Genomic DNA, 21,838 nt, shown 5'->3' on the forward strand with positions numbered 1-21,838 from the left:
CCGCAGGGATTCGCAGCTCGACTTACCCTACGTCGCAAGACATGCATATGATAATTATGTGCGCATATTATAAAAGGTGCGATCATACCAGCAGTAATGCACCGGATCCCATCAGAACTCCGCAGTTAAGCGTGCTTGGGCGAGAGTAGTACTAGGATGGGTGACCTCCTGGGAAGTCCTCGTGTTGCACCTCTTCTTTTTTTTTTTTTTTTTTTTTTTTTTACGTCGTGCTTACCCTCGTTCTTTAAACGGCGCTATCTTGAATAGTTTAGCTAAAGCGAGTCTCAATGACCTCATTTTAGGCAAGCTCGCACGGGCCCCGCAGGGATTCGCAGCTCGACTTACCCTACGTCGCAAGACATGCATATGATAATTATGTGCGCATATTATAATAGGTGCGATCATACCAGCACTAATGCACCGGATCCCATCAGAACTCCGCAGTTAAGCGTGCTTGGGCGAGAGTAGTACTAGGATGGGTGACCTCCTGGGAAGTCCTCGTGTTGCACCTCTTTTTTTTTTTTTTTTTTTTTTTTACGTCGTGCTTACCCTCATTCTTTAAACGGCGCTATCTTGAATAGTTTAGCTAAAGCGAGTCTCAATGACCTCATTTTAGGCAAGCTCGCACGGTCCCCGCAGGGATTCGCAGCTCGACTTACCCTACGTCGCAAGACATGCATATGATAATTATGTGCGCATATTATAAAAGGTGCGATCATACCAGCACTAATGCACCGGATCCCATCAGAACTCCGCAGTTAAGCGTGCTTGGGCGAGAGTAGTACTAGGATGGGTGACCTCCTGGGAAGTCCTCGTGTTGCACCTCTTTTTTTTTTTTTTTTTTTTTTACGTCGTGCTTACCCTCGTTCTTTAAACGGCGCTATCTTGCACAGTTTAGTTAAAGCGAGTCTCAATGACCTGATTTTAGGCAAGCTCCCACGGGCCCCGCAGGGATTTGCAACTCGACTTACCCTACGTCGCGAGACATGCATATGATAATTATGTGCGCATATTTTAATAGGTGCGATCATACCAGCACTAATTCACCGGATCCCATCAGAACTCCGCAGTTAGGCGTGCTTGGGCGAGAGTAGTACTAGGATGGGTGACCTCCTGGGAAGTCCTCGTGTTGCACCTTTTTTTTTTTTTTTTTTTTTTTTTTTTTTTTTTACGTCGTTCTTACCCTCGTTCTTTAAACGGCGCTATCTTGAATAGTTTAGCTAAAGCGAGTCTCAATGACCTCATTTTAGGCAAGTTCGCACGGGTCCCGCAGGGATTCGCAGCTCGACTTACCCTACGTCGCGAGACATGCATATGATAATTATGTGCGCATATTTTAATAGGTGCGATCACACCAGCACTAATGCACCGGATCCCATCAGAACTCCGCAGTTAAGCGTGCTTGGGCGAGATTAATACTAGGATGGGTGACCTCATGGGAAGTCCTCGTGTTGCACCTCTTTTTTTTTTTTTTTTTTTTTTTTTTTTTTTTTTTACGTCGTGCTTACCCTCGTTCTTTAAACGGCGCTATCTTGAATAGTTTAGCTAAAGCGAGTCTCAATGACCTGATTTTAGGCAAGCTCGCACGGGCCCCGCAGGGATTCGCAGCTCGACTTACCCTACGTCGCAAGACATGCATATGATAATTATGTGCGCATATTATAATAGGTGCGATCATACCAGCACTAATGCAACGGATCCCATCAGAACTCCGCAGTTAAGCGTGCCTGGGCGAGAGTAGTACTAGGATGGGTGACCTCCTGGGAAGTCCTCGTGTTGCACCTTTTTTTTTTTTTTTTTTTTTTTTTTTTACGTCGTTCTTACCCTCGTTCTTTAAACGGCGCTATCTTGAATAGTTTAGCTAAAGCGAGTCTCAATGACCTCATTTTAGGCAAGTTCGCACGGGCCCCGCAGGGATTCGCAGCTCGACTTACCCTACGTCGCGAGACATGCATATGATAATTATGTGCGCATATTATAATAGGTGCGATCATACCAGCACTAATGCACCGGATCCCATCAGAACTCCGCAGTTAAGCGTGCTTGGGCGAGAGTAGTACTAGGATGGGTGACCTCCTGGGAAGTCCTCGTGTTGCACCTCTTTTTTTTTTTTTTTTTTTTTTTTTACGTCGTGCTTACCCTCGTTCTTTAAACGGCGCTATCTTGAATAGTTTAGCTAAAGCGAGTCTCAATGACCTCATTTTAGGCAAGCTCGCACGGTCCCCGCAGGGATTCGCAGCTCGACTTACCCTACGTCGCAAGACATGCATATGATAATTATGTGCGCATATTATAAAAGGTGCGATCATACCAGCACTAATGCACCGGATCCCATCAGAACTCCGCAGTTAAGCGTGCTTGGGCGAGAGTAGTACTAGGATGGGTGACCTCCTGGGAAGTCCTCGTGTTGCACCTCTTCTTTTTTTTTTTTTTTTTTTTTTTTTTACGTCGTGCTTACCCTCGTTCTTTAAACGGCGCTATCTTGAATAGTTTAGCTAAAGCGAGTCTCAATGACCTCATTTTAGGCAAGCTCGCACGGGCCCCGCAGGGATTCGCAGCTCGACTTACCCTACGTCGCAAGACATGCATATGATAATTATGTGCGCATATTATAATAGGTGCGATCATACCGGCACTAATGCACCGGATCCCATCAGAACTCCGCAGTTAAGCGTGCTTGGGCGAGAGTAGTACTAGGATGGGTGACCTCCTGGGAAGTCCTCGTGTTGCACCTCTTTTTTTTTTTTTTTTTTTTTTACGTCGTGCTTACCCTCATTCTTTAAACGGCGCTATCTTGAATAGTTTAGCTAAAGCGAGTCTCAATGACCTCATTTTAGGCAAGCTCGCACGGTCCCCGCAGGGATTCGCAGCTCGACTTACCCTACGTCGCAAGACATGCATATGATAATTATGTGCGCATATTATAAAAGGTGCGATCATACCAGCACTAATGCACCGGATCCCATCAGAACTCCGCAGTTAAGCGTGCTTGGGCGAGAGTAGTACTAGGATTGGTGACCTCCTGGGAAGTCCTCGTGTTGCACCTTTTTTTTTTTTTTTTTTTTTTTTTTTTTTTTTTTTACGTCGTTCTTACCCTCGTTCTTTAAACGGCGCTATCTTGAATAGTTTAGCTAAAGCGAGTCTCAATGACCTCATTTTAGGCAAGTTCGCACGGGCCCCGCAGGGATTCGCAGCTCGACTTACCCTACGTCGCGAGACATGCATATGATAATTATGTGCGCATATTTTAATAGGTGCGATCACACCAGCACTAATGCACCGGATCCCATCAGAACTCCGCAGTTAAGCGTGCTTGGGCGAGATTAATACTAGGATGGGTGACCTCATGGGAAGTCCTCGTGTTGCACCTCTTTTTTTTTTTTTTTTTTTTTTTTTTTTTTTTTTTTACGTCGTGCTTACCCTCGTTCTTTAAACGGCGCTATCTTGAATAGTTTAGCTAAAGCGAGTCTCAATGACCTGATTTTAGGCAAGCTCGCACGGGCCCCGCAGGGATTCGCAGCTCGACTTACCCTACGTCGCAAGACATGCATATGATAATTATGTGCGCATATTATAATAGGTGCGATCATACCAGCACTAATGCAACGGATCCCATCAGAACTCCGCAGTTAAGCGTGCCTGGGCGAGAGTAGTACTAGGATGGGTGACCTCCTGGGAAGTCCTCGTGTTGCACCTTTTTTTTTTTTTTTTTTTTTTTTTTTTTTTTTTTTTTTACGTCGTTCTTACCCTCGTTCTTTAAACGGCGCTATCTTGAATAGTTTAGCTAAAGCGAGTCTCAATGACCTCATTTTAGGCAAGTTCGCACGGGCCCCGCAGGGATTCGCAGCTCGACTTACCCTACGTCGCGAGACATGCATATGATAATTATGTGCGCATATTATAATAGGTGCGATCATACCATCACTAATGCACCGGATCCCATCAGAACTCCGCAGTTAAGCGTGCTTGGGCGAGAGTAGTACTAGGATGGGTGACCTCCTGGGAAGTCCTCGTGTTGCACCTCTTTTTTTTTTTTTTTTTTACGTCGTGCTTACCCTCGTTCTTTAAACGGCGCTATCTTGAATAGTTTAGCTAAAGCGAGTCTCAATGACCTCATTTTAGGCAAGCTCGCACGGTCCCCGCAGGGATTCGCAGCTCGACTTACCCTACGTCGCAAGACATGCATATGATAATTATGTGCGCATATTATAAAAGGTGCGATCATACCAGCACTAATGCACCGGATCCCATCAGAACTCCGCAGTTAAGCGTGCTTGGGCGAGAGTAGTACTAGGATGGGTGACCTCCTGGGAAGTCCTCGTGTTGCACCTCTTCTTTTTTTTTTTTTTTTTTTTTTTACGTCGTGCTTACCCTCGTTCTTTAAACGGCGCTATCTTGAATAGTTTAGCTAAAGCGAGTCTCAATGACCTCATTTTAGGCAAGCTCGCACGGGCCCCGCAGGGATTCGCAGCTCGACTTACCCTACGTCGCAAGACATGCATATGATAATTATGTGCGCATATTATAATAGGTGCGATCATACCAGCACTAATGCACCGGATCCCATCAGAACTCCGCAGTTAAGCGTGCTTGGGCGAGAGTAGTACTAGGATGGGTGACCTCCTGGGAAGTCCTCGTGTTGCACCTCTTTTTTTTTTTTTTTTTTTTTACGTCGTGCTTACCCTCATTCTTTAAACGGCGCTATCTTGAATAGTTTAGCTAAAGCGAGTCTCAATGACCTCATTTTAGGCAAGCTCGCACGGTCCCCGCAGGGATTCGCAGCTCGACTTACCCTACGTCGCAAGACATGCATATGATAATTATGTGCGCATATTATAAAAGGTGCGATCATACCAGCACTAATGCACCGGATCCCATCAGAACTCCGCAGTTAAGCGTGCTTGGGCGAGAGTAGTACTAGGATGGGTGACCTCCTGGGAAGTCCTCGTGTTGCACCTCTTTTTTTTTTTTTTTTTTTTTTTACGTCGTGCTTACCCTCGTTCTTTAAACGGCGCTATCTTGCACAGTTTAGTTAAAGCGAGTCTCAATGACCTGATTTTAGGCAAGCTCCCACGGGCCCCGCAGGGATTTGCAACTCGACTTACCCTACGTCGCGAGACATGCATATGATAATTATGTGCGCATATTTTAATAGGTGCGATCATACCAGCACTAATTCACCGGATCCCATCAGAACTCCGCAGTTAAGCGTGCTTGGGCGAGAGTAGTACTAGGATGGGTGACCTCCTGGGAAGTCCTCGTGTTGCACCTTTTTTTTTTTTTTTTTTTTTTTTTTTTTACGTCGTTCTTACCCTCGTTCTTTAAACGGCGCTATCTTGAATAGTTTAGCTAAAGCGAGTCTCAATGACCTCATTTTAGGCAAGTTCGCACGGGTCCCGCAGGGATTCGCAGCTCGACTTACCCTACGTCGCGAGACATGCATATGATAATTATGTGCGCATATTTTAATAGGTGCGATCACACCAGCACAATGCACCGGATCCCATCAGAACTCCGCAGTTAAGCGTGCTTGGGCGAGATTAATACTAGGATGGGTGACCTCATGGGAAGTCCTCGTGTTGCACCTCTTTTTTTTTTTTTTTTTTTTTTTTTTTTTTTTTTTTACGTCGTGCTTACCCTCGTTCTTTAAACGGCGCTATCTTGAATAGTTTAGCTAAAGCGAGTCTCAATGACCTGATTTTAGGCAAGCTCGCACGGGCCCCGCAGGGATTCGCAGCTCGACTTACCCTACGTCGCAAGACATGCATATGATAATTATGTGCGCATATTATAAAAGGTGCGATCATACCAGCACTAATGCACCGGATCCCATCAGAACTCCGCAGTTAAGCGTGCTTGGGCGAGAGTAGTACTAGGATGGGTGACCTCCTGGGAAGTCCTCGTGTTGCACCTCTTTTTTTTTTTTTTTTTTTTTTACGTCGTGCTTACCCTCGTTCTTTAAACGGCGCTATCTTGCACAGTTTAGTTAAAGCGAGTCTCAATGACCTGATTTTAGGCAAGCTCCCACGGGCCCCGCAGGGATTTGCAACTCGACTTACCCTACGTCGCGAGACATGCATATGATAATTATGTGCGCATATTTTAATAGGTGCGATCATACCAGCACTAATTCACCGGATCCCATCAGAACTCCGCAGTTAAGCGTGCTTGGGCGAGAGTAGTACTAGGATGGGTGACCTCCTGGGAAGTCCTCGTGTTGCACCTTTTTTTTTTTTTTTTTTTTTTTTTTTTTACGTCGTTCTTACCCTCGTTCTTTAAACGGCGCTATCTTGAATAGTTTAGCTAAAGCGAGTCTCAATGACCTCATTTTAGGCAAGTTCGCACGGGCCCCGCAGGGATTCGCAGCTCAACTTACCCTACGTCGCAAGACATGCATATGATAATTATGTGCGCATATTATAATAGGTGCGATCATACCAGCACTAATGCACCGGATCCCATCAGAACTCCGCAGTTAAGCGTGCTTGGGCGAGAGTAGTACTAGGATGGGAGACCTCCTGGGAAGTCCTCGTGTTGCACCTCTTTTTTTTTTTTTTTTTTTTTACGTCGTGCTTACCCTCATTCTTTAAACGGCGCTATCTTGAATAGTTTAGCTAAAGCGAGTCTCAATGACCTCATTTTAGGCAAGCTCGCACGGTCCCCGCAGGGATTCGCAGCTCGACTTACCCTACGTCGCAAGACATGCATATGATAATTATGTGCGCATATTATAAAAGGTGCGATCATACCAGCACTAATGCACCGGATCCCATCAGAACACTGCAGTTAAGCGTGCTTGGGCGAGAGTAGTACTAGGATGGGTGACCTCCTGGGAAGTCCTCGTGTTGCACCTCTTCTTTTTTTTTTTTTTTCTTTTTTTTTTTTACGTCGTGCTTACCCTCGTTCTTTAAACGGCGCTATCTTGCACAGTTTAGTTAAAGCGAGTCTCAATGACCTGATTTTAGGCAAGCTCCCACGGGCCCCGCAGGGATTTGCAACTCGACTTACCCTACGTCGCGAGACATGCATATGATAATTATGTGCGCATATTTTAATAGGTGCGATCATACCAGCACTAATTCACCGGATCCCATCAGAACTCCGCAGTTAAGCGTGCTTGGGCGAGAGTAGTACTAGGATGGGTGACCTCTTGGGAAGTCCTCGTGTTGCACCTCTTTTTTTTTTTTTTTTTTTTTTTTTTTTTTTTTACGTCGTGCTTACCCTCGTTCTTTAAACGGCCCTATCTTGAATAGTTTAGCTAAAGCGAGTCTCAATGACCTCATTTTAGGCAAGTTCGCACGGGCCCCGCAGGGATTCGCAGCTCGACTTACCCTACGTCGCGAGACATGCATATGATAATTATGTGCGCATATTTTAATAGGTGCGATCATACCAGCACTAATGCACCGGATCCCATCAGAACTCCGCAGTTAAGCGTGCTTGGGCGAGAGTATTACTAGGATGGGTGACCTCCTGGGAAGTCCTCGTGTTGCACCTCTTTTTTTTTTTACGTCGTGCTTACCCTCGTTCTTTAAACGGCGCTATCTTGAATAGTTTAGTTAAAGCGAGTCTCAATGACCTCATTTTAGGCAAGCTCGCACGGTCCCCGCCGGGATTCGCAGCTCGACTTACCCTACGTCGCAAGACATGCATATGATAATTATGTGCGCATATTATAAAAGGTGCGATCATACCAGCACTAATGCACCGGATCCCATCAGAACTCCGCAGTTAAGCGTGCTTGGGCGAGAGTAGTTCTAGGATGGGTGACCTCCTGGGAAGTCCTCGTGTTGCACCTCTTTTTTTTTTTTTTTTTTTTTTACGTCGTGCTTACCCTCGTTCTTTAAACGGCGCTATCTTGCACAGTTTAGTTAAAGCGAGTCTCAATGACCTGATTTTAGGCAAGCTCCCACGGGCCCCGCAGGGATTTGCAACTCGACTTACCCTACGTCGCGAGACATGCATATGATAATTATGTGCGCATATTTTAATAGGTGCGATCATACCAGCACTAATTCACCGGATCCCATCAGAACTCCGCAGTTAAGCGTGCTTGGGCGAGAGTAGTACTAGGATGGGTGACCTCTTGGGAAGTCCTCGTGTTGCACCTCTTTTTTTTTTTTTTTTTTTACGTCGTGCTTACCCTCGTTCTTTAAACGGCGCTATCTTGAATAGTTTAGCTAAAGCGAGTCTCAATGACCTCATTTTAGGCAAGTTCGCACGGGCCCCGCAGGGATTCGCAGCTCGACTTACCCTACGTCGCGAGACATGCATATGATAATTATGTGCGCATATTTTAATAGGTGCGATCATACCAGCACTAATGCACCGGATCCCATCAGAACTCCGCAGTCAAGCGTGCTTGGGCGAGAGTAGTACTAGGATGGGTGACCTCCTGGGAAGTCCTCGTGTTGCACCTCTTTTTTTTTTTTTTTTTTTTTTTTTTTTTTTTTTTTTTTTTTTTTTTTACGTCGTGCTTACCCTCGTTCTTTAAACGAGGAAGTCCTCGTGTTGCACCTCTTTTTTTTTTTTTTTTTTTTTTTTTTTTTTTTTTTACGTCGTGCTTACCCTCGTTCTTTAAACGGCGCTATCTTGAATAGTTTAGCTAAAGCGAGTCTCAATGACCTCATTTTAGGCAAGTTCGCACGGGCCCCGCAGGGATTCGCAGCTCGACTTACCCTACGTCGCGAGACATGCATATGATAATTATGTGCGCATATTTTAATAGGTGCGATCATACCAGCACTAATGCACCGGATCCCATCAGAACTCCGCAGTTAAGCGTGCTTGGGCGACAGTAGTACTAGGATGGGTGACCTCCTGGGAAGTCCTCGTGTTGCACCTCTTTTTTTTTTTTTTTTTTTTTACGTCGTGCTTACCCTCGTTCTTTAAACGGCGCTATCTTGAATAGTTTAGCTAAAGCGAGTCTCAATGACCTCATTTTAGGCAAGCTCGCACGGTCCCCGCCGGGATTCGCAGCTCGACTTACCCTACGTCGCAAGACATGCATATGATAATTATGTGCGCATATTATAAAAGGTGCGATCATACCAGCACTAATGCACCGGATCCCATCAGAACTCCGCAGTTAAGCGTGCTTGGGCGAGAGTAGTTCTAGGATGGGTGACCTCCTGGGAAGTCCTCGTGTTGCACCTCTTTTTTTTTTTTTTTTTTTTTTTACGTCGTGCTTACCCTCGTTCTTTAAACGGCGCTATCTTGCACAGTTTAGTTAAAGCGAGTCTCAATGACCTGATTTTAGGCAAGCTCCCACGGGCCCCGCAGGGATTTGCAACTCGACTTACCCTACGTCGCGAGACATGCATATGATAATTATGTGCGCATATTTTAATAGGTGCGATCATACCAGCACTAATTCACCGGATCCCATCAGAACTCCGCAGTTAAGCGTGCTTGGGCGAGAGTAGTACTAGGATGGGTGACCTCTTGGGAAGTCCTCGTGTTGCACCTCTTTTTTTTTTTTTTTTTTTTTTTTTTTTTTTACGTCGTGCTTACCCTCGTTCTTTAAACGGCCCTATCTTGAATAGTTTAGCTAAAGCGAGTCTCAATGACCTCATTTTAGGCAAGTTCGCACGGGCCCCGCAGGGATTCGCAGCTCGACTTACCCTACGTCGCGAGACATGCATATGATAATTATGTGCGCATATTTTAATAGGTGCGATCATACCAGCACTAATGCACCGGATCCCATCAGAACTCCGCAGTTAAGCGTGCTTGGGCGAGAGTATTACTAGGATGGGTGACCTCCTGGGAAGTCCTCGTGTTGCACCTCTTTTTTTTTTTACGTCGTGCTTACCCTCGTTCTTTAAACGGCGCTATCTTGAATAGTTTAGTTAAAGCGAGTCTCAATGACCTCATTTTAGGCAAGCTCGCACGGTCCCCGCCGGGATTCGCAGCTCGACTTACCCTACGTCGCAAGACATGCATATGATAATTATGTGCGCATATTATAAAAGGTGCGATCATACCAGCACTAATGCACCGGATCCCATCAGAACTCCGCAGTTAAGCGTGCTTGGGCGAGAGTAGTTCTAGGATGGGTGACCTCCTGGGAAGTCCTCGTGTTGCACCTCTTTTTTTTTTTTTTTTTTTTTTACGTCGTGCTTACCCTCGTTCTTTAAACGGCGCTATCTTGCACAGTTTAGTTAAAGCGAGTCTCAATGACCTGATTTTAGGCAAGCTCCCACGGGCCCCGCAGGGATTTGCAACTCGACTTACCCTACGTCGCGAGACATGCATATGATAATTATGTGCGCATATTTTAATAGGTGCGATCATACCAGCACTAATTCACCGGATCCCATCAGAACTCCGCAGTTAAGCGTGCTTGGGCGAGAGTAGTACTAGGATGGGTGACCTCTTGGGAAGTCCTCGTGTTGCACCTCTTTTTTTTTTTTTTTTTTTTACGTCGTGCTTACCCTCGTTCTTTAAACGGCGCTATCTTGAATAGTTTAGCTAAAGCGAGTCTCAATGACCTCATTTTAGGCAAGTTCGCACGGGCCCCGCAGGGATTCGCAGCTCGACTTACCCTACGTCGCGAGACATGCATATGATAATTATGTGCGCATATTTTAATAGGTGCGATCATACCAGCACTAATGCACCGGATCCCATCAGAACTCCGCAGTCAAGCGTGCTTGGGCGAGAGTAGTACTAGGATGGGTGACCTCCTGGGAAGTCCTCGTGTTGCACCTCTTTTTTTTTTTTTTTTTTTTTTTTTTTTTTTTTTTTACGTCGTGCTTACCCTCGTTCTTTAAACGGCGCTATCTTGAATAGTTTAGCTAAAGCGAGTCTCAATGACCTCATTTTAGGCAAGTTCGCACGGGCCCCGCAGGGATTCGCAGCTCGACTTACCCTACGTCGCGAGACATGCATATGATAATTATGTGCGCATATTTTAATAGGTGCGATCATACCAGCACTAATGCACCGGATCCCATCAGAACTCCGCAGTTAAGCGTGCTTGGGCGACAGTAGTACTAGGATGGGTGACCTCCTGGGAAGTCCTCGTGTTGCACCTCTTTTTTTTTTTTTTTTTTTTTACGTCGTGCTTACCCTCGTTCTTTAAACGGCGCTATCTTGAATAGTTTAGCTAAAGCGAGTCTCAATGACCTCATTTTAGGCAAGCTCGCACGGTCCCCGCCGGGATTCGCAGCTCGACTTACCCTACGTCGCAAGACATGCATATGATAATTATGTGCGCATATTATAAAAGGTGCGATCATACCAGCACTAATGCACCGGATCCCATCAGAACTCCGCAGTTAAGCGTGCTTGGGCGAGAGTAGTTCTAGGATGGGTGACCTCCTGGGAAGTCCTCGTGTTGCACCTCTTTTTTTTTTTTTTTTTTTTTTTACGTCGTGCTTACCCTCGTTCTTTAAACGGCGCTATCTTGCACAGTTTAGTTAAAGCGAGTCTCAATGACCTGATTTTAGGCAAGCTCCCACGGGCCCCGCAGGGATTTGCAACTCGACTTACCCTACGTCGCGAGACATGCATATGATAATTATGTGCGCATATTTTAATAGGTGCGATCATACCAGCACTAATTCACCGGATCCCATCAGAACTCCGCAGTTAAGCGTGCTTGGGCGAGAGTAGTACTAGGATGGGTGACCTCTTGGGAAGTCCTCGTGTTGCACCTCTTTTTTTTTTTTTTTTTTTTTACGTCGTGCTTACCCTCGTTCTTTAAACGGCGCTATCTTGAATAGTTTAGCTAAAGCGAGTCTCAATGACCTCATTTTAGGCAAGTTCGCACGGGCCCCGCAGGGATTCGCAGCTCGACTTACCCTACGTCGCGAGACATGCATATGATAATTATGTGCGCATATTTTAATAGGTGCGATCATACCAGCACTAATGCACCGGATCCCATCAGAACTCCGCAGTCAAGCGTGCTTGGGCGAGAGTAGTACTAGGATGGGTGACCTCCTGGGAAGTCCTCGTGTTGCACCTCTTTTTTTTTTTTTTTTTTTTTTACGTCGTGCTTACCCTCGTTCTTTAAACGAGGAAGTCCTCGTGTTGCACCTCTTTTTTTTTTTTTTTTTTTTTTTTTTTTTTTTTTTTTTTTTTTTTTTTTTTTTTTTTTTTACGTCGTGCTTACCCTCGTTCTTTAAACGGCGCTATCTTGAATAGTTTAGCTAAAGCGAGTCTCAATGACCTCATTTTAGGCAAGCTCGCACGGGCCCCGCAGGGATTCGCAGCTCGACTTACCCTACGTCGCAAGACATGCATATGATAATTATGTGCGCATATTATAATAGGTGCGATCATACCAGCACTAATGCACCGGATCCCATCAGAACTCCGCAGTTAAGCGTGCTTGGGTGAGAGTAGTACTAGGATGGGTGACCTCCTGGGAAGTCCTCGTGTTGCACCTCTTCTTTTTTTTTTTTTTTTTTTTTTTTTTTTTTTTTTTTTTTTTTTTTTTTTTTTACGTCGTGCTTACCCTCGTTCTTTAAACGGCGCTATCTTGCACAGTTTAGTTAAAGCGAGTCTCAATGACCTGATTTTAGGCAAGCTCCCACGGGCCCCGCAGGGATTTGCAACTCGACTTACCCTACGTCGCGAGACATGCATATGATAATTATGTGCGCATATTTTAATAGGTGCGATCATACCAGCACTAATTCACCGGATCCCATCAGAACTCCGCAGTTAAGCTTGCTTGGGCGAGAGTAGTACTAGGATGGGTGACCTCTTGGGAAGTCCTCGTGTTGCACCTCTTTTTTTTTTTTTTTTTTTTTTACGTCGTGCTTACCCTCGTTCTTTAAACGGCGCTATCTTGAATAGTTTAGCTAAAGCGAGTCTCAATGACCTCATTTTAGGCAAGTTCGCACGGGCCCCGCAGGGATTCGCAGCTCGACTTACGCTACGTCGCGAGACATGCATATGATAATTATGTGCGCATATTTTAATAGGTGCGATCATACCAGCACTAATGCACCGGATCCCATCAGAACTCCGCAGTTAAGCGTGCTTGGGCGAGAGTAGTACTAGGATGGGTGACCTCCTGGGAAGTCCTCGTGTTGCACTTCTTTTTTTTTTTTTTTTTTTTTTTTTTTTTTACGTCGTGCTTACCCTCGTTCTTTAAACGGCGCTATCTTGAATAGTTTAGCTAAAGCGAGTCTCAATGACCTCATTTTAGGCGAGCTCGCACGGGCCCCGCAGGGATTCGCAGCTCGACTTACCCTACGTCGCAAGACATGCATATGATAATTATGTGCGCATATTATAATAGGTGCGATCATACCAGCACTAATGCACCGGATCCCATCAGAACTCCGCAGCTAAGCGTGCTTGGGCGAGAGTAGTACTAGGATGGGTGACCTCCTGGGAAGTCCTCGTGTTGCACCTCTTTTTTTTTTTTTTTTTTTTTTTACGTCGTGCTTACCCTCGTTCTTTAAACGGCGCTATCTTGCACAGTTTAGTTAAAGCGAGTCTCAATGACCTGATTTTAGGCAAGCTCCCACGGGCCCCGCAGAGATTTGCAACTCGACTTACCCTACGTCGCGAGACATGCATATGATAATTATGTGCGCATATTTTAATAGGTGCGATCATACCAGCACTAATTCACCGGATCCCATCAGAACTCCGCAGTTAAGCGTGCTTGGGCGAGAGTAGTACTAGGATGGGTGACCTCTTGGGAAGTCCTCGTGTTGCACCTCTTTTTTTTTTTTTTTTTTTTACGTCGTTCTTACCCTCGTTCTTTAAACGGCGCTATCTTGAATAGTTTAGCTAAAGCGAGTCTCAATGACCTCATTTTAGGCAAGTTCGCACGGGCCCCGCAGGGATTCGCAGCTCGACTTACCCTACGTCGCGAGACATGCATATGATAATTATGTGCGCATATTATAATAGGTGCGATCATACCAGCACTAATGCACCGGATCCCATCAGAACTCGGCAGTTAAGCGTGCTTGGGCGAGAGTAGTACTAGGATGGGTGACCTCCTGGGAAGTCCTCGTGTTGCACCTCTTTTTTTTTTTTTTTTTTTTTTACGTCGTGCTTACCCTCGTTCTTTAAACGGCGCTATCTTGAATAGTTTAGCTAAAGCGAGTCTCAATGACCTCATTTTAGGCGAGCTCGCACGGGCCCCGCAGGGATTCGCAGCTCGACTTACCCTACGTCGCAAGACATGCATATGATAATTATGTGCGCATATTATAATAGTTGCGATCATACCAGCACTAATGCAACGGATCCCATCAGAACTCCGCAGTTAAGCGTGCTTGGGCGAGAGTAGTACTAGGATGGGTGACCTCCTGGGAAGTCCTCGTGTTGCACCTCTTTTTTTTTTTTTTTTTTTTTTTTACGTCGTGCTTACCCTCGTTCTTTAAACGGCGCTATCTTGCACAGTTTAGTTAAAGCGAGTCTCAATGACCTGATTTTAGGCAAGCTCCCACGGGCCCCGCAGGGATTTGCAACTCGAATTACCCTATGTCGCGAGACATGCATATGATAATTATGTGCGCATATTTTAATAGGTGCGATCATACCAGCACTAATTCATCGGATCTTATCAGAACTCCGCAGTTAAGCGTGCTTGGGCGAGAGCAGTACTAGGATGGGTGACCTCCTGGGAAGTTCTCGTGTTGCACCTTTTTTTTTTTTTTTTTTTTTTTTTTTTTTTTTTACGTCGTTCTTACCCTCGTTCTTTAAACGGCGCTATCTTGAATAGTTTAGCTAAAGCGAGTCTCAATGACCTCATTTTAGGCAAGTTCGCACGGGCCCCGCAGGGATTCGCAGCTCGACTTACCCTACGTCGCGAGACATGCATATGATAATTATGTGCGCATATTTTAATAGGTGCGATCACACCAGCACTAATGCACCGGATCCCATCAGAACTCCGCAGTTAAGCGTGCTTGGGCGAGATTAATACTAGGATGGGTGACCTCTTGGGAAGTCCTCGTGTTGCACCTCTTTTTTTTTTTTTTTTTTTTTTACGTCGTGCTTACCCTCGTTCTTTAAACGGCGCTATCTTGAATAGTTTAGCTAAAGCGAGTCTCAATGACCTGATTTTAGGCAAGCTCGCACGGGCCCCGCAGGGATTCGCAGCTCGACTTACCCTACGTCGCAGGACATGCATATGATAATTATGTGCGCATATTATAATAGGTGCGATCATACCAGCACTAATGCAACGGATCCCATCAGAACTCCGCAGTTAAGCGTGCCTGGGCGAGAGTAGTACTAGGATGGGTGACTTCCTGGGAAGTCCTCGTGTTGCACCTTTTTTTTTTTTTTTTTTTTTTTTTTTTTTTTTTTACGTCGTTCTTACCCTCGTTCTTTAAACGGCGCTATCTTGAATAGTTTAGCTAAAGCGAGTCTCAATGACCTCATTTTAGGCAAGTTCGCACGGGCCCCGCAGGGATTCGCAGCTCGACTTACCCTACGTCGCAAGACATGCATATGATAATTATGTGCGCATATTATAATAGGTGCGATCATACCAGCACTAATGCACCGGATCCCATCAGAACTCCGCAGTTAAGCGTGCTTGGGCGAGAGTAGTACTAGGATGGGTGACCTCCTGGGAAGTCCTCGTGTTGCACCTCTTTTTTTTTTTTTTTTTTTACGTCGTGCTTACCCTCATTCTTTAAACGGCGCTATCTTGAATAGTTTAGCTAAAGCGAGTCTCAATAACCTCATTTTAGGCAAGCTCGCACGGTCCCCGCAGGGATTCGCAGCTCGACTTACCCTACGTCGCAAGACATGCATATGATAATTATGTGCGCATATTATAATAGGTGCGATCATACCAGCACTAATGCACCGGATCCCATCAGAACTCCGCAGTTAAGCGTGCTTGGGCGAGAGTAGTACTAGGATGGGTGACCTCCTGGGAAGTCCTCGTGTTGCACCTCTTTTTTTTTTTTTTTTTTTTTTTTACGTCGTGCTTACCCTCGTTCTTTAAACGGCGCTATCTTGCACAGTTTAGTTAAAGCGAGTCTCAATGACCTGATTTTAGGCAAGCTCCCACGGGCCCCGCAGGGATTTGCAACTCGAATTACCCTATGTCGCGAGACATGCATATGATAATTATGTGCGCATATTTTAATAGGTGCGATCATACCAGCACTAATTCATCGGATCTTATCAGAACTCCGCAGTTAAGCGTGCTTGGGCGAGAGCAGTACTAGGATGGGTGACCTCCTGGGAAGTTCTCGTGTTGCACCTTTTTTTTTTTTTTTTTTTTTTTTTTTTTTTTTTACGTCGTTCTTACCCTCGTTCTTTAAACGGCGCTATCTTGAATAGTTTAGCTAAAGCGAGTCTCAATGACCTCATTTTAGGCAAGTTCGCACGGGCCCCGCAGGGATTCGCAGCTCGACTTACCCTACGTCGCGAGACATGCATATGATAATTATGTGCGCATATTTTAATAGGTGCGATCACACCAGCACTAATGCACCGGATCCCATCAGAACTCCGCAGTTAAGCGTGCTTGGGCGAGATTAATACTAGGATGGGTGACCTCTTGGGAAGTCCTCGTGTTTCACCTCTTTTTTTTTTTTTTTTTTTTTTTACGTCGTGCTTACCCTCGTTCTTTAAACGGCGCTATCTTGAATAGTTTAGCTAAAGCGAGTCTCAATGACCTGATTTTAGGCAAGCTCGCACGGGCCCCGCAGGGATTCGCAGCTCGACTTACCCTACGTCGCAAGACATGCATATGATAATTATGTGCGCATATTATAATAGGTGTGATCATACTAGCACTAATGCAACGGATCCCATCAGAACTCCGCAGTTAAGCGTGCTTGGGCGAGAGTAGTACTAGGATGGGTGACTTCCTGGGAAGTCCTCGAGTTGCACCTCTTTTTTTTTTTTTTTTTTTTTTTTTTTTTTTTTTTTTTTTTTTTTTTTTTTTTTTTTACGTCGTGCTTACCCTCGTTCTTTAAACGGCGCTATCTTGAATAGTTTAGCTAAAGCGAGTCTCAATGACCTCATTTTAGGCAAGCTCGCACGGGCCCCGCAGGGATTCGCAGCTCAACTTACCCTACGTCGCAAGACATGCATATGATAATTATGTGCGCATATTATAAAAGGTGCGATCATACCAGCACTAATGCACCGGATCCCATCAGAACTCCGCAGTTAAGCGTGCTTGGGCGAGAGTAGTACTAGGATGGGTGACCTCCTGGGAAGTCCTCGTGTTGCACCTCTTTTTTTTTTTTTTTTTTACGTCGTGCTTACCCTCATTCTTTAAACGGCGCTATCTTGAATAGTTTAGCTAAAGCGAGTCTCAATAACCTCATTTTAGGCAAGCTCGCACGGTCCCCGCAGGGATTCGCAGCTCGACTTACCCTACGTCGCAAGACATGCATATGATAATTATGTGCGCATATTATAAAAGGTGCGATCATACCAGCACTAATGCACCGGATCCCATCAGAACTCCGCAGTTAAGCGTGCTTGGGCGAGAGTAGTACTCGGATGGGTGACCTCCTGGGAAGTCCTCGTGTTGCACCTCTTCTTTTTTTTTTTTTTTTTTTTTTTTTTTTTTTTTTTTTACGTCGTGCTTACCCTCGTTCTTTAAACGGCGCTATCTTGCACAGTTTAGTTAAAGCGAGTCTCAATGACCTGATTTTAGGCAGGCTCCCACGGGCCCCGCAGGGATTTGCAACTCGACTTACCCTACGTCGCGAGACATGCATATGATAATTATGTGCGCATATTTTAATAGGTGCGATCATACCAGCACTAATTCACCGGATCCCATCAGAACTCCGCAGTTAAGCGTGCTTGGGCGAGAGTAGTACTAGGATGGGTGACCTCCTGGGAAGTCCTCGTGTAGCACCTTTTTTTTTTTTTTTTTTTTTTTTTTTTTTTTTTACGTCGTTCTTACCCTCGTTCTTTAAACGGCGCTATCTTGAATAGTTTAGCTAAAGCGAGTCTCAATGACCTCATTTTAGGCAAGTTCGCACGGGCCCGCAGGGATTCGCAGCTCGACTTACCCTACGTCGCGAGACATGCATATGATAATTATGTGCGCATATTTTAATAGGTGCGATCACACCAGCACTAATGCACCGGATCCCATCAGAACTCCGCAGTTTAAGCGTGCTTGGGCGAGATTAATACTAGGATGGGTGACCTCTTGGGAAGTCCTCGTGTTGCACCTCTTTTTTTTTTTTTTTTTTTTTTTACGTCGTGCTTACCCTCGTTCTTTAAACGGCGCTATCTTGAATAGTTTAGCTAAAGCGAGTCTCAATGACCTCATTTTAGGCAAGCTCGCACGGGCCCCGCAGGGATTCGCAGCTCGACTTACCCTACGTCGCAAGACATGCATATGATAATTATGTGCGCATATTATAATAGGTGCGATCATATTTTTTTTTTTTTTTTTTTTTTTTTTTTTTTACGTCGTGCTTACCCTCGTTCTTTAAACGGCGCTATCTTGAATAGTTTAGCTAAAGCGAGTCTCAATGACCTCATTTTAGGCAAGTTCGCACGGGCCCCGCAGGGATTCGCAGCTCGACTTACCCTACGTCGCAAGACATGCATATGATAATTATGTGCGCATATTATAATAGGTGCGATCATACCAGCACTAATGCACCGGATCCCATCAGAACTCCGCAGTTAAGCGTGCTTGGGCGAGAGTAGTACTAGGATGGGTGACCTCCTGGGAAGTCCTCGTGTTGCACCTCTTTTTTTTTTTTTTTTTTTTTTACGTCGTGCTTACCCTCATTCTTTAAACGGCGCTATCTTGAATAGTTTAGCTAAAGCGAGTCTCAATGACCTCATTTTAGGCAAGCTCGCACGGTCCCCGCAGGGATTCGCAGCTCGACTTACCCTACGTCGCAAGACATGCATATGATAATTATGTGCGCATATTATAAAAGGTGCGATCATACCAGCACTAATGCACCGGATCCCATCAGAACTCCGCAGTTAAGCGTGCTTGGGCGAGAGTAGTACTAGGATGGGTGACCTCCTGGGAAGTCCTCGTGTTGCACCTCTTCTTTTTTTTTTCTTTTTTTTTTTTTTTTTTACGTCGTGCTTACCCTCGTTCTTTAAACGGCGCTATCTTGAATAGTTTAGCTAAAGCGAGTCTCAATGACCTCATTTTAGGCAAGCTCGCACGGGCCCCGCAGGGATTCGCAGCTCGACTTACCCTACGTCGCAAGACATGCATATGATAATTATGTGCGCATATTATAATAGGTGCGATCATACCAGCACTAATGCACCGGATCCCATCAGAACTCCGCAGTTAAGCGTGCTTGGGCGAGAGTAGTACTAGGATGGGTGACCTCCTGGGAAGTCCTCGTGTTGCACCTCTTTTTTTTTTTTTTTTTTTTTTTTACGTCGTGCTTACCCTCATTCTTTAAACGGCACTATCTTGAATAGTTTAGCTAAAGCGAGTCTCAATGACCTCATTTTAGGCAAGCTCGCACGGTCCCCGCAGGGATTCGCAGCTCGACTTACCCTACGTCGCAAGACATGCATATGATAATTATGTGCGCATATTATAAAAGGTGCGATCATACCAGCACTAATGCACCGGATCCCATCAGAACTCCGCAGTTAAGCGTGCTTGGGCGAGAGTAGTACTAGGATGGGTGACCTCCTGGGAAGTCCTCGTGTTGCACCTCTTCTTTTTTTTTTTTCTTTTTTTTTTTTTTTTTTTTTACGTCGTGCTTACCCTCGTTCTTTAAACGGCGCTATCTTGCACAGTTTAGTTAAAGCGAGTCTCAATGACCTGATTTTAGGCAAGCTCCCACGGGCCCCGCAGGGATTTGCAACTCGACTTACCCTACGTCGCGAGACATGCATATGATAATTATGTGCGCATATTTTAATAGGTGCCATCATACCAGCACTAATTCACCGGATCCCATCAGAACTCCGCAGTTAAGCGTGCTTGGGCGAGAGTAGTACTAGGATGGGTGACCTTTTGGGAAGTCCTCGTGTTGCACCTCTTTTTTTTTTTTTTTTTTTTTTTACGTCGTGCTTACCCTCGTTCTTTAAACGGCGCTATCTTGAATAGTTTAGCTAAAGCGAGTCTCAATGACCTCATTTTAGGCAAGTTCGCACGGGCCCCGCAGGGATTCGCAGCTCGACTTACCCTACGTCGCGAGACATGCATATGATAATTATGTGCGCATATTTTAATAGGTGCGATCATACCAGCACTAATGCACCGGATCCCATCAGAACTCCGCAGTTAAGCGTGCTTGGGCGAGAGTAGTACTAGGATGGGTGACCTCTTGGGAAGTCCTCGTGTTGCACCTCTTTTTTTTTTTTTTTTTTTTTTTACGTCGTGCTTACCCTCGTTCTTTAAACGGCGCTATCTTGAATAGTTTAGCTAAAGCGAGTCTCAATGACCTCATTTTAGGCAAGCTCGCACGGGCCCCGCAGGGATTCGCAGCTCGACTTACCCTACGTCGCAAGACATGCATATGATAATTATGTGCGCATATTATAATAGGTGCGATCATACCAGCACTAATGCACCGGATCCCATCAGAACTCCGCAGTTAAGCGGGCTCGGGCGAGAGTAGTACTAGGATGGGTGACCTCCTGGGAAGTCCTCGTGTTGCACCTTTTTTTTTTTTTTTTTTTTACGTCGTGCTTACCCTCGTTCTTTAAACGGCGCTATCTTGCACAGTTTAGTTAAAGCGAGTCTCAATGACCTGATTTTAGGCAAGCTCCCACGGGCCCCGCAGGGATTTGCAGCTCGACTTACCCTACGTCGCGAGACATGCATATGATAATTATGTGCGCATATTTTAATAGGTGCGATCATACCAGCACTAATTCACCGGATCCCATCAGAACTCCGCAGTTAAGCGTGCTTGGGCGAGAGTAGTACTAGGATGGGTGACCTCCTGGGAAGTCCTCGTGTTGCACCTTTTTTTTTTTTTTTTTTTTTTTTTTTACGTCGTTCTTACCCTCGTTCTTTAAACGGCGCTATCTTGAATAGTTTAGCTAAAGCGAGTCTCATTGACCTCATTTTAGGCAAGTTCGCACGGGCCCCGCAGGGATTCGCAGCTCGACTTACCCTACGTCGCGAGACCTGCATATGATAATTATGTGCGCATATTTTAATAGGTGCGATCACACCAGCACTAATGCACCGGATCCCATCAGAACTCCGCAGTTAAGCGTGCTTGGGCGAGATTAATACTAGGACGGGTGACCTCTTGGGAAGTCGTCGTGTTGCACCTTTTTTTTTTTTTTTTTTTTTTTTTTTTTTTTACGTCGTGCTTACCCTCGTTCTTTAAACGGCGCTATCTTGAATAGTTTAGCTAAAGCGAGTCTCAATGACCTGATTTTAGGCAAGCTCGCACGGGCCCCGCAGGGATTCGCAGCTCGACTTACCCTACGTCGCAAGACATGCATATGATAATTATGTGCGCATATTATAATAGGTGCGATCATACCAGCACTAATGCAACGGATCCCATCAGAACTCCGCAGTTAAGCGTGCTTGGGCGAGAGTAGTACTAGGATTGGTGACCTCCTGGGAAGTCCTCGTGTTGCACCTATTTTTTTTTTTTTTTTTTTTTTACGTCGTGCTTACCCTCGTTCTTTAAACGGCGCTATCTTGCACAGTTTAGTTAAAGCGAGTCTCAATGACCTGATTTTAGGCAAGCTCCCACGGGCCCCGCAGGGATTTGCAACTCGACTTACCCTACGTCGCGAGACATGCATATGATAATTATGTGCGCATATTTTAATAGGTGCGATCATACCAGCACTAATTCACCGGATCCCATCAGAACTCCGCAGTTAAGCGTGCTTGGGCGAGAGTAGTACTAGGATGGGTGACCTCCTGGGAAGTCCTCGTGTTGCACCTTTTTTTTTT

At 45.4% G+C, this 21,838-nt stretch overlaps 63 non-coding genes and 5 pseudogenes across 63 annotated transcripts; all 68 read left to right on the forward strand.

Moving 5' to 3' along the window:
- Positions 1-74: 74 nt before the first annotated feature.
- Positions 75-193, forward strand: LOC148560055 (5S ribosomal RNA). The gene has a single exon (XR_015889809.1). It is a non-coding gene; the product is annotated as a 5S ribosomal RNA (ribosomal RNA).
- A 200-nt stretch (positions 194-393) lies between these two features.
- Positions 394-512, forward strand: LOC148560056 (5S ribosomal RNA). The gene has a single exon (XR_015888485.1). It is a non-coding gene; the product is annotated as a 5S ribosomal RNA (ribosomal RNA).
- A 195-nt stretch (positions 513-707) lies between these two features.
- On the forward strand, positions 708-826 carry LOC148560057 (5S ribosomal RNA). Its single transcript, XR_015888487.1, has one exon. It is a non-coding gene; the product is annotated as a 5S ribosomal RNA (ribosomal RNA).
- Positions 827-1,019: 193 nt separating this feature from the next.
- Positions 1,020-1,138, forward strand: LOC148560058 (5S ribosomal RNA). The gene has a single exon (XR_015890769.1). It is a non-coding gene; the product is annotated as a 5S ribosomal RNA (ribosomal RNA).
- Positions 1,139-1,341: 203 nt separating this feature from the next.
- On the forward strand, positions 1,342-1,460 carry LOC148560059 (5S ribosomal RNA). The gene has a single exon (XR_015890968.1). It is a non-coding gene; the product is annotated as a 5S ribosomal RNA (ribosomal RNA).
- Positions 1,461-1,666: 206 nt separating this feature from the next.
- LOC148560060 (5S ribosomal RNA) lies at positions 1,667-1,785 on the forward strand. The gene has a single exon (XR_015890077.1). It is a non-coding gene; the product is annotated as a 5S ribosomal RNA (ribosomal RNA).
- A 197-nt stretch (positions 1,786-1,982) lies between these two features.
- LOC148560061 (5S ribosomal RNA) lies at positions 1,983-2,101 on the forward strand. The gene has a single exon (XR_015888488.1). It is a non-coding gene; the product is annotated as a 5S ribosomal RNA (ribosomal RNA).
- Positions 2,102-2,297: 196 nt separating this feature from the next.
- On the forward strand, positions 2,298-2,416 carry LOC148560062 (5S ribosomal RNA). Its single transcript, XR_015888489.1, has one exon. It is a non-coding gene; the product is annotated as a 5S ribosomal RNA (ribosomal RNA).
- A 200-nt stretch (positions 2,417-2,616) lies between these two features.
- On the forward strand, positions 2,617-2,735 carry LOC148560063 (5S ribosomal RNA). The gene has a single exon (XR_015889762.1). It is a non-coding gene; the product is annotated as a 5S ribosomal RNA (ribosomal RNA).
- A 193-nt stretch (positions 2,736-2,928) lies between these two features.
- On the forward strand, positions 2,929-3,047 carry LOC148560064 (5S ribosomal RNA). The gene has a single exon (XR_015890553.1). It is a non-coding gene; the product is annotated as a 5S ribosomal RNA (ribosomal RNA).
- A 205-nt stretch (positions 3,048-3,252) lies between these two features.
- Positions 3,253-3,371, forward strand: LOC148560065 (5S ribosomal RNA). The gene has a single exon (XR_015890969.1). It is a non-coding gene; the product is annotated as a 5S ribosomal RNA (ribosomal RNA).
- Positions 3,372-3,578: 207 nt separating this feature from the next.
- LOC148560066 (5S ribosomal RNA) lies at positions 3,579-3,697 on the forward strand. Its single transcript, XR_015890078.1, has one exon. It is a non-coding gene; the product is annotated as a 5S ribosomal RNA (ribosomal RNA).
- Positions 3,698-3,905: 208 nt separating this feature from the next.
- Positions 3,906-4,024, forward strand: LOC148560067 (5S ribosomal RNA). Its single transcript, XR_015889880.1, has one exon. It is a non-coding gene; the product is annotated as a 5S ribosomal RNA (ribosomal RNA).
- Positions 4,025-4,213: 189 nt separating this feature from the next.
- LOC148560068 (5S ribosomal RNA) lies at positions 4,214-4,332 on the forward strand. Its single transcript, XR_015888490.1, has one exon. It is a non-coding gene; the product is annotated as a 5S ribosomal RNA (ribosomal RNA).
- A 197-nt stretch (positions 4,333-4,529) lies between these two features.
- LOC148560069 (5S ribosomal RNA) lies at positions 4,530-4,648 on the forward strand. The gene has a single exon (XR_015888491.1). It is a non-coding gene; the product is annotated as a 5S ribosomal RNA (ribosomal RNA).
- A 192-nt stretch (positions 4,649-4,840) lies between these two features.
- On the forward strand, positions 4,841-4,959 carry LOC148560070 (5S ribosomal RNA). The gene has a single exon (XR_015888492.1). It is a non-coding gene; the product is annotated as a 5S ribosomal RNA (ribosomal RNA).
- A 194-nt stretch (positions 4,960-5,153) lies between these two features.
- On the forward strand, positions 5,154-5,272 carry LOC148560071 (5S ribosomal RNA). Its single transcript, XR_015889215.1, has one exon. It is a non-coding gene; the product is annotated as a 5S ribosomal RNA (ribosomal RNA).
- A 198-nt stretch (positions 5,273-5,470) lies between these two features.
- On the forward strand, positions 5,471-5,588 carry LOC148560072 (5S ribosomal RNA; annotated as a pseudogene).
- A 207-nt stretch (positions 5,589-5,795) lies between these two features.
- Positions 5,796-5,914, forward strand: LOC148560073 (5S ribosomal RNA). The gene has a single exon (XR_015888493.1). It is a non-coding gene; the product is annotated as a 5S ribosomal RNA (ribosomal RNA).
- A 193-nt stretch (positions 5,915-6,107) lies between these two features.
- LOC148560074 (5S ribosomal RNA) lies at positions 6,108-6,226 on the forward strand. Its single transcript, XR_015889216.1, has one exon. It is a non-coding gene; the product is annotated as a 5S ribosomal RNA (ribosomal RNA).
- A 198-nt stretch (positions 6,227-6,424) lies between these two features.
- LOC148560075 (5S ribosomal RNA) lies at positions 6,425-6,543 on the forward strand. Its single transcript, XR_015888700.1, has one exon. It is a non-coding gene; the product is annotated as a 5S ribosomal RNA (ribosomal RNA).
- Positions 6,544-6,735: 192 nt separating this feature from the next.
- Positions 6,736-6,854, forward strand: LOC148560076 (5S ribosomal RNA). Its single transcript, XR_015890948.1, has one exon. It is a non-coding gene; the product is annotated as a 5S ribosomal RNA (ribosomal RNA).
- A 202-nt stretch (positions 6,855-7,056) lies between these two features.
- LOC148560077 (5S ribosomal RNA) lies at positions 7,057-7,175 on the forward strand. Its single transcript, XR_015889291.1, has one exon. It is a non-coding gene; the product is annotated as a 5S ribosomal RNA (ribosomal RNA).
- Positions 7,176-7,379: 204 nt separating this feature from the next.
- Positions 7,380-7,498, forward strand: LOC148560078 (5S ribosomal RNA). The gene has a single exon (XR_015890275.1). It is a non-coding gene; the product is annotated as a 5S ribosomal RNA (ribosomal RNA).
- Positions 7,499-7,680: 182 nt separating this feature from the next.
- LOC148560079 (5S ribosomal RNA) lies at positions 7,681-7,799 on the forward strand. Its single transcript, XR_015889941.1, has one exon. It is a non-coding gene; the product is annotated as a 5S ribosomal RNA (ribosomal RNA).
- Positions 7,800-7,992: 193 nt separating this feature from the next.
- Positions 7,993-8,111, forward strand: LOC148560080 (5S ribosomal RNA). The gene has a single exon (XR_015889292.1). It is a non-coding gene; the product is annotated as a 5S ribosomal RNA (ribosomal RNA).
- Positions 8,112-8,301: 190 nt separating this feature from the next.
- Positions 8,302-8,420, forward strand: LOC148560081 (5S ribosomal RNA). Its single transcript, XR_015889170.1, has one exon. It is a non-coding gene; the product is annotated as a 5S ribosomal RNA (ribosomal RNA).
- A 306-nt stretch (positions 8,421-8,726) lies between these two features.
- LOC148560082 (5S ribosomal RNA) lies at positions 8,727-8,845 on the forward strand. Its single transcript, XR_015890611.1, has one exon. It is a non-coding gene; the product is annotated as a 5S ribosomal RNA (ribosomal RNA).
- Positions 8,846-9,037: 192 nt separating this feature from the next.
- Positions 9,038-9,156, forward strand: LOC148560083 (5S ribosomal RNA). Its single transcript, XR_015889942.1, has one exon. It is a non-coding gene; the product is annotated as a 5S ribosomal RNA (ribosomal RNA).
- Positions 9,157-9,350: 194 nt separating this feature from the next.
- Positions 9,351-9,469, forward strand: LOC148560084 (5S ribosomal RNA). Its single transcript, XR_015889293.1, has one exon. It is a non-coding gene; the product is annotated as a 5S ribosomal RNA (ribosomal RNA).
- Positions 9,470-9,671: 202 nt separating this feature from the next.
- Positions 9,672-9,790, forward strand: LOC148560085 (5S ribosomal RNA). The gene has a single exon (XR_015890276.1). It is a non-coding gene; the product is annotated as a 5S ribosomal RNA (ribosomal RNA).
- A 182-nt stretch (positions 9,791-9,972) lies between these two features.
- Positions 9,973-10,091, forward strand: LOC148560086 (5S ribosomal RNA). Its single transcript, XR_015889943.1, has one exon. It is a non-coding gene; the product is annotated as a 5S ribosomal RNA (ribosomal RNA).
- Positions 10,092-10,284: 193 nt separating this feature from the next.
- On the forward strand, positions 10,285-10,403 carry LOC148560087 (5S ribosomal RNA). Its single transcript, XR_015889294.1, has one exon. It is a non-coding gene; the product is annotated as a 5S ribosomal RNA (ribosomal RNA).
- Positions 10,404-10,594: 191 nt separating this feature from the next.
- On the forward strand, positions 10,595-10,713 carry LOC148560088 (5S ribosomal RNA). The gene has a single exon (XR_015889171.1). It is a non-coding gene; the product is annotated as a 5S ribosomal RNA (ribosomal RNA).
- Positions 10,714-10,920: 207 nt separating this feature from the next.
- On the forward strand, positions 10,921-11,039 carry LOC148560089 (5S ribosomal RNA). Its single transcript, XR_015890612.1, has one exon. It is a non-coding gene; the product is annotated as a 5S ribosomal RNA (ribosomal RNA).
- A 192-nt stretch (positions 11,040-11,231) lies between these two features.
- Positions 11,232-11,350, forward strand: LOC148560090 (5S ribosomal RNA). Its single transcript, XR_015889944.1, has one exon. It is a non-coding gene; the product is annotated as a 5S ribosomal RNA (ribosomal RNA).
- Positions 11,351-11,544: 194 nt separating this feature from the next.
- On the forward strand, positions 11,545-11,663 carry LOC148560091 (5S ribosomal RNA). The gene has a single exon (XR_015889295.1). It is a non-coding gene; the product is annotated as a 5S ribosomal RNA (ribosomal RNA).
- A 192-nt stretch (positions 11,664-11,855) lies between these two features.
- On the forward strand, positions 11,856-11,974 carry LOC148560092 (5S ribosomal RNA). Its single transcript, XR_015889172.1, has one exon. It is a non-coding gene; the product is annotated as a 5S ribosomal RNA (ribosomal RNA).
- Positions 11,975-12,279: 305 nt separating this feature from the next.
- LOC148560093 (5S ribosomal RNA) lies at positions 12,280-12,398 on the forward strand. Its single transcript, XR_015889669.1, has one exon. It is a non-coding gene; the product is annotated as a 5S ribosomal RNA (ribosomal RNA).
- A 226-nt stretch (positions 12,399-12,624) lies between these two features.
- LOC148560094 (5S ribosomal RNA) lies at positions 12,625-12,743 on the forward strand. The gene has a single exon (XR_015890614.1). It is a non-coding gene; the product is annotated as a 5S ribosomal RNA (ribosomal RNA).
- Positions 12,744-12,936: 193 nt separating this feature from the next.
- LOC148560095 (5S ribosomal RNA) lies at positions 12,937-13,055 on the forward strand. Its single transcript, XR_015888737.1, has one exon. It is a non-coding gene; the product is annotated as a 5S ribosomal RNA (ribosomal RNA).
- A 201-nt stretch (positions 13,056-13,256) lies between these two features.
- On the forward strand, positions 13,257-13,375 carry LOC148560096 (5S ribosomal RNA). Its single transcript, XR_015888594.1, has one exon. It is a non-coding gene; the product is annotated as a 5S ribosomal RNA (ribosomal RNA).
- A 194-nt stretch (positions 13,376-13,569) lies between these two features.
- Positions 13,570-13,688, forward strand: LOC148560097 (5S ribosomal RNA). Its single transcript, XR_015889297.1, has one exon. It is a non-coding gene; the product is annotated as a 5S ribosomal RNA (ribosomal RNA).
- A 191-nt stretch (positions 13,689-13,879) lies between these two features.
- On the forward strand, positions 13,880-13,998 carry LOC148560098 (5S ribosomal RNA). The gene has a single exon (XR_015890142.1). It is a non-coding gene; the product is annotated as a 5S ribosomal RNA (ribosomal RNA).
- Positions 13,999-14,191: 193 nt separating this feature from the next.
- On the forward strand, positions 14,192-14,310 carry LOC148560099 (5S ribosomal RNA). The gene has a single exon (XR_015890814.1). It is a non-coding gene; the product is annotated as a 5S ribosomal RNA (ribosomal RNA).
- Positions 14,311-14,505: 195 nt separating this feature from the next.
- LOC148560100 (5S ribosomal RNA) lies at positions 14,506-14,624 on the forward strand. The gene has a single exon (XR_015891570.1). It is a non-coding gene; the product is annotated as a 5S ribosomal RNA (ribosomal RNA).
- A 203-nt stretch (positions 14,625-14,827) lies between these two features.
- Positions 14,828-14,946, forward strand: LOC148560101 (5S ribosomal RNA). Its single transcript, XR_015891021.1, has one exon. It is a non-coding gene; the product is annotated as a 5S ribosomal RNA (ribosomal RNA).
- A 193-nt stretch (positions 14,947-15,139) lies between these two features.
- Positions 15,140-15,258, forward strand: LOC148560102 (5S ribosomal RNA). Its single transcript, XR_015890889.1, has one exon. It is a non-coding gene; the product is annotated as a 5S ribosomal RNA (ribosomal RNA).
- A 204-nt stretch (positions 15,259-15,462) lies between these two features.
- LOC148560103 (5S ribosomal RNA) lies at positions 15,463-15,581 on the forward strand. The gene has a single exon (XR_015888494.1). It is a non-coding gene; the product is annotated as a 5S ribosomal RNA (ribosomal RNA).
- Positions 15,582-15,771: 190 nt separating this feature from the next.
- LOC148560104 (5S ribosomal RNA) lies at positions 15,772-15,890 on the forward strand. The gene has a single exon (XR_015888495.1). It is a non-coding gene; the product is annotated as a 5S ribosomal RNA (ribosomal RNA).
- A 195-nt stretch (positions 15,891-16,085) lies between these two features.
- Positions 16,086-16,204, forward strand: LOC148560105 (5S ribosomal RNA). The gene has a single exon (XR_015891571.1). It is a non-coding gene; the product is annotated as a 5S ribosomal RNA (ribosomal RNA).
- A 203-nt stretch (positions 16,205-16,407) lies between these two features.
- LOC148560106 (5S ribosomal RNA) lies at positions 16,408-16,526 on the forward strand (annotated as a pseudogene).
- Positions 16,527-16,720: 194 nt separating this feature from the next.
- Positions 16,721-16,839, forward strand: LOC148560107 (5S ribosomal RNA; annotated as a pseudogene).
- A 228-nt stretch (positions 16,840-17,067) lies between these two features.
- LOC148560108 (5S ribosomal RNA) lies at positions 17,068-17,186 on the forward strand. Its single transcript, XR_015888496.1, has one exon. It is a non-coding gene; the product is annotated as a 5S ribosomal RNA (ribosomal RNA).
- A 189-nt stretch (positions 17,187-17,375) lies between these two features.
- LOC148560109 (5S ribosomal RNA) lies at positions 17,376-17,494 on the forward strand. The gene has a single exon (XR_015888787.1). It is a non-coding gene; the product is annotated as a 5S ribosomal RNA (ribosomal RNA).
- Positions 17,495-17,705: 211 nt separating this feature from the next.
- Positions 17,706-17,824, forward strand: LOC148560110 (5S ribosomal RNA). The gene has a single exon (XR_015890733.1). It is a non-coding gene; the product is annotated as a 5S ribosomal RNA (ribosomal RNA).
- A 202-nt stretch (positions 17,825-18,026) lies between these two features.
- On the forward strand, positions 18,027-18,146 carry LOC148560111 (5S ribosomal RNA; annotated as a pseudogene).
- Positions 18,147-18,555: 409 nt separating this feature from the next.
- LOC148560112 (5S ribosomal RNA) lies at positions 18,556-18,674 on the forward strand. Its single transcript, XR_015888498.1, has one exon. It is a non-coding gene; the product is annotated as a 5S ribosomal RNA (ribosomal RNA).
- A 193-nt stretch (positions 18,675-18,867) lies between these two features.
- LOC148560113 (5S ribosomal RNA) lies at positions 18,868-18,986 on the forward strand. Its single transcript, XR_015888499.1, has one exon. It is a non-coding gene; the product is annotated as a 5S ribosomal RNA (ribosomal RNA).
- Positions 18,987-19,189: 203 nt separating this feature from the next.
- Positions 19,190-19,308, forward strand: LOC148560114 (5S ribosomal RNA). The gene has a single exon (XR_015888500.1). It is a non-coding gene; the product is annotated as a 5S ribosomal RNA (ribosomal RNA).
- A 195-nt stretch (positions 19,309-19,503) lies between these two features.
- Positions 19,504-19,622, forward strand: LOC148560115 (5S ribosomal RNA). The gene has a single exon (XR_015888501.1). It is a non-coding gene; the product is annotated as a 5S ribosomal RNA (ribosomal RNA).
- A 208-nt stretch (positions 19,623-19,830) lies between these two features.
- LOC148560116 (5S ribosomal RNA) lies at positions 19,831-19,949 on the forward strand. The gene has a single exon (XR_015891088.1). It is a non-coding gene; the product is annotated as a 5S ribosomal RNA (ribosomal RNA).
- Positions 19,950-20,143: 194 nt separating this feature from the next.
- LOC148560117 (5S ribosomal RNA) lies at positions 20,144-20,262 on the forward strand. Its single transcript, XR_015888683.1, has one exon. It is a non-coding gene; the product is annotated as a 5S ribosomal RNA (ribosomal RNA).
- Positions 20,263-20,456: 194 nt separating this feature from the next.
- LOC148560118 (5S ribosomal RNA) lies at positions 20,457-20,575 on the forward strand. Its single transcript, XR_015890076.1, has one exon. It is a non-coding gene; the product is annotated as a 5S ribosomal RNA (ribosomal RNA).
- Positions 20,576-20,764: 189 nt separating this feature from the next.
- On the forward strand, positions 20,765-20,883 carry LOC148560119 (5S ribosomal RNA). The gene has a single exon (XR_015889218.1). It is a non-coding gene; the product is annotated as a 5S ribosomal RNA (ribosomal RNA).
- Positions 20,884-21,079: 196 nt separating this feature from the next.
- LOC148560120 (5S ribosomal RNA) lies at positions 21,080-21,198 on the forward strand (annotated as a pseudogene).
- A 201-nt stretch (positions 21,199-21,399) lies between these two features.
- On the forward strand, positions 21,400-21,518 carry LOC148560121 (5S ribosomal RNA). The gene has a single exon (XR_015891537.1). It is a non-coding gene; the product is annotated as a 5S ribosomal RNA (ribosomal RNA).
- A 193-nt stretch (positions 21,519-21,711) lies between these two features.
- Positions 21,712-21,830, forward strand: LOC148560122 (5S ribosomal RNA). Its single transcript, XR_015889219.1, has one exon. It is a non-coding gene; the product is annotated as a 5S ribosomal RNA (ribosomal RNA).
- The last annotated feature ends 8 nt before the right edge of the window (positions 21,831-21,838 follow it).

This window comes from Arachis ipaensis, chromosome B6 (genome assembly GCF_059453495.1).
Source record: "Arachis ipaensis isolate K30076 ecotype BB chromosome B6, ASM5945349v1, whole genome shotgun sequence".
Classification (NCBI taxonomy): domain Eukaryota; kingdom Viridiplantae; phylum Streptophyta; class Magnoliopsida; order Fabales; family Fabaceae; genus Arachis; species Arachis ipaensis.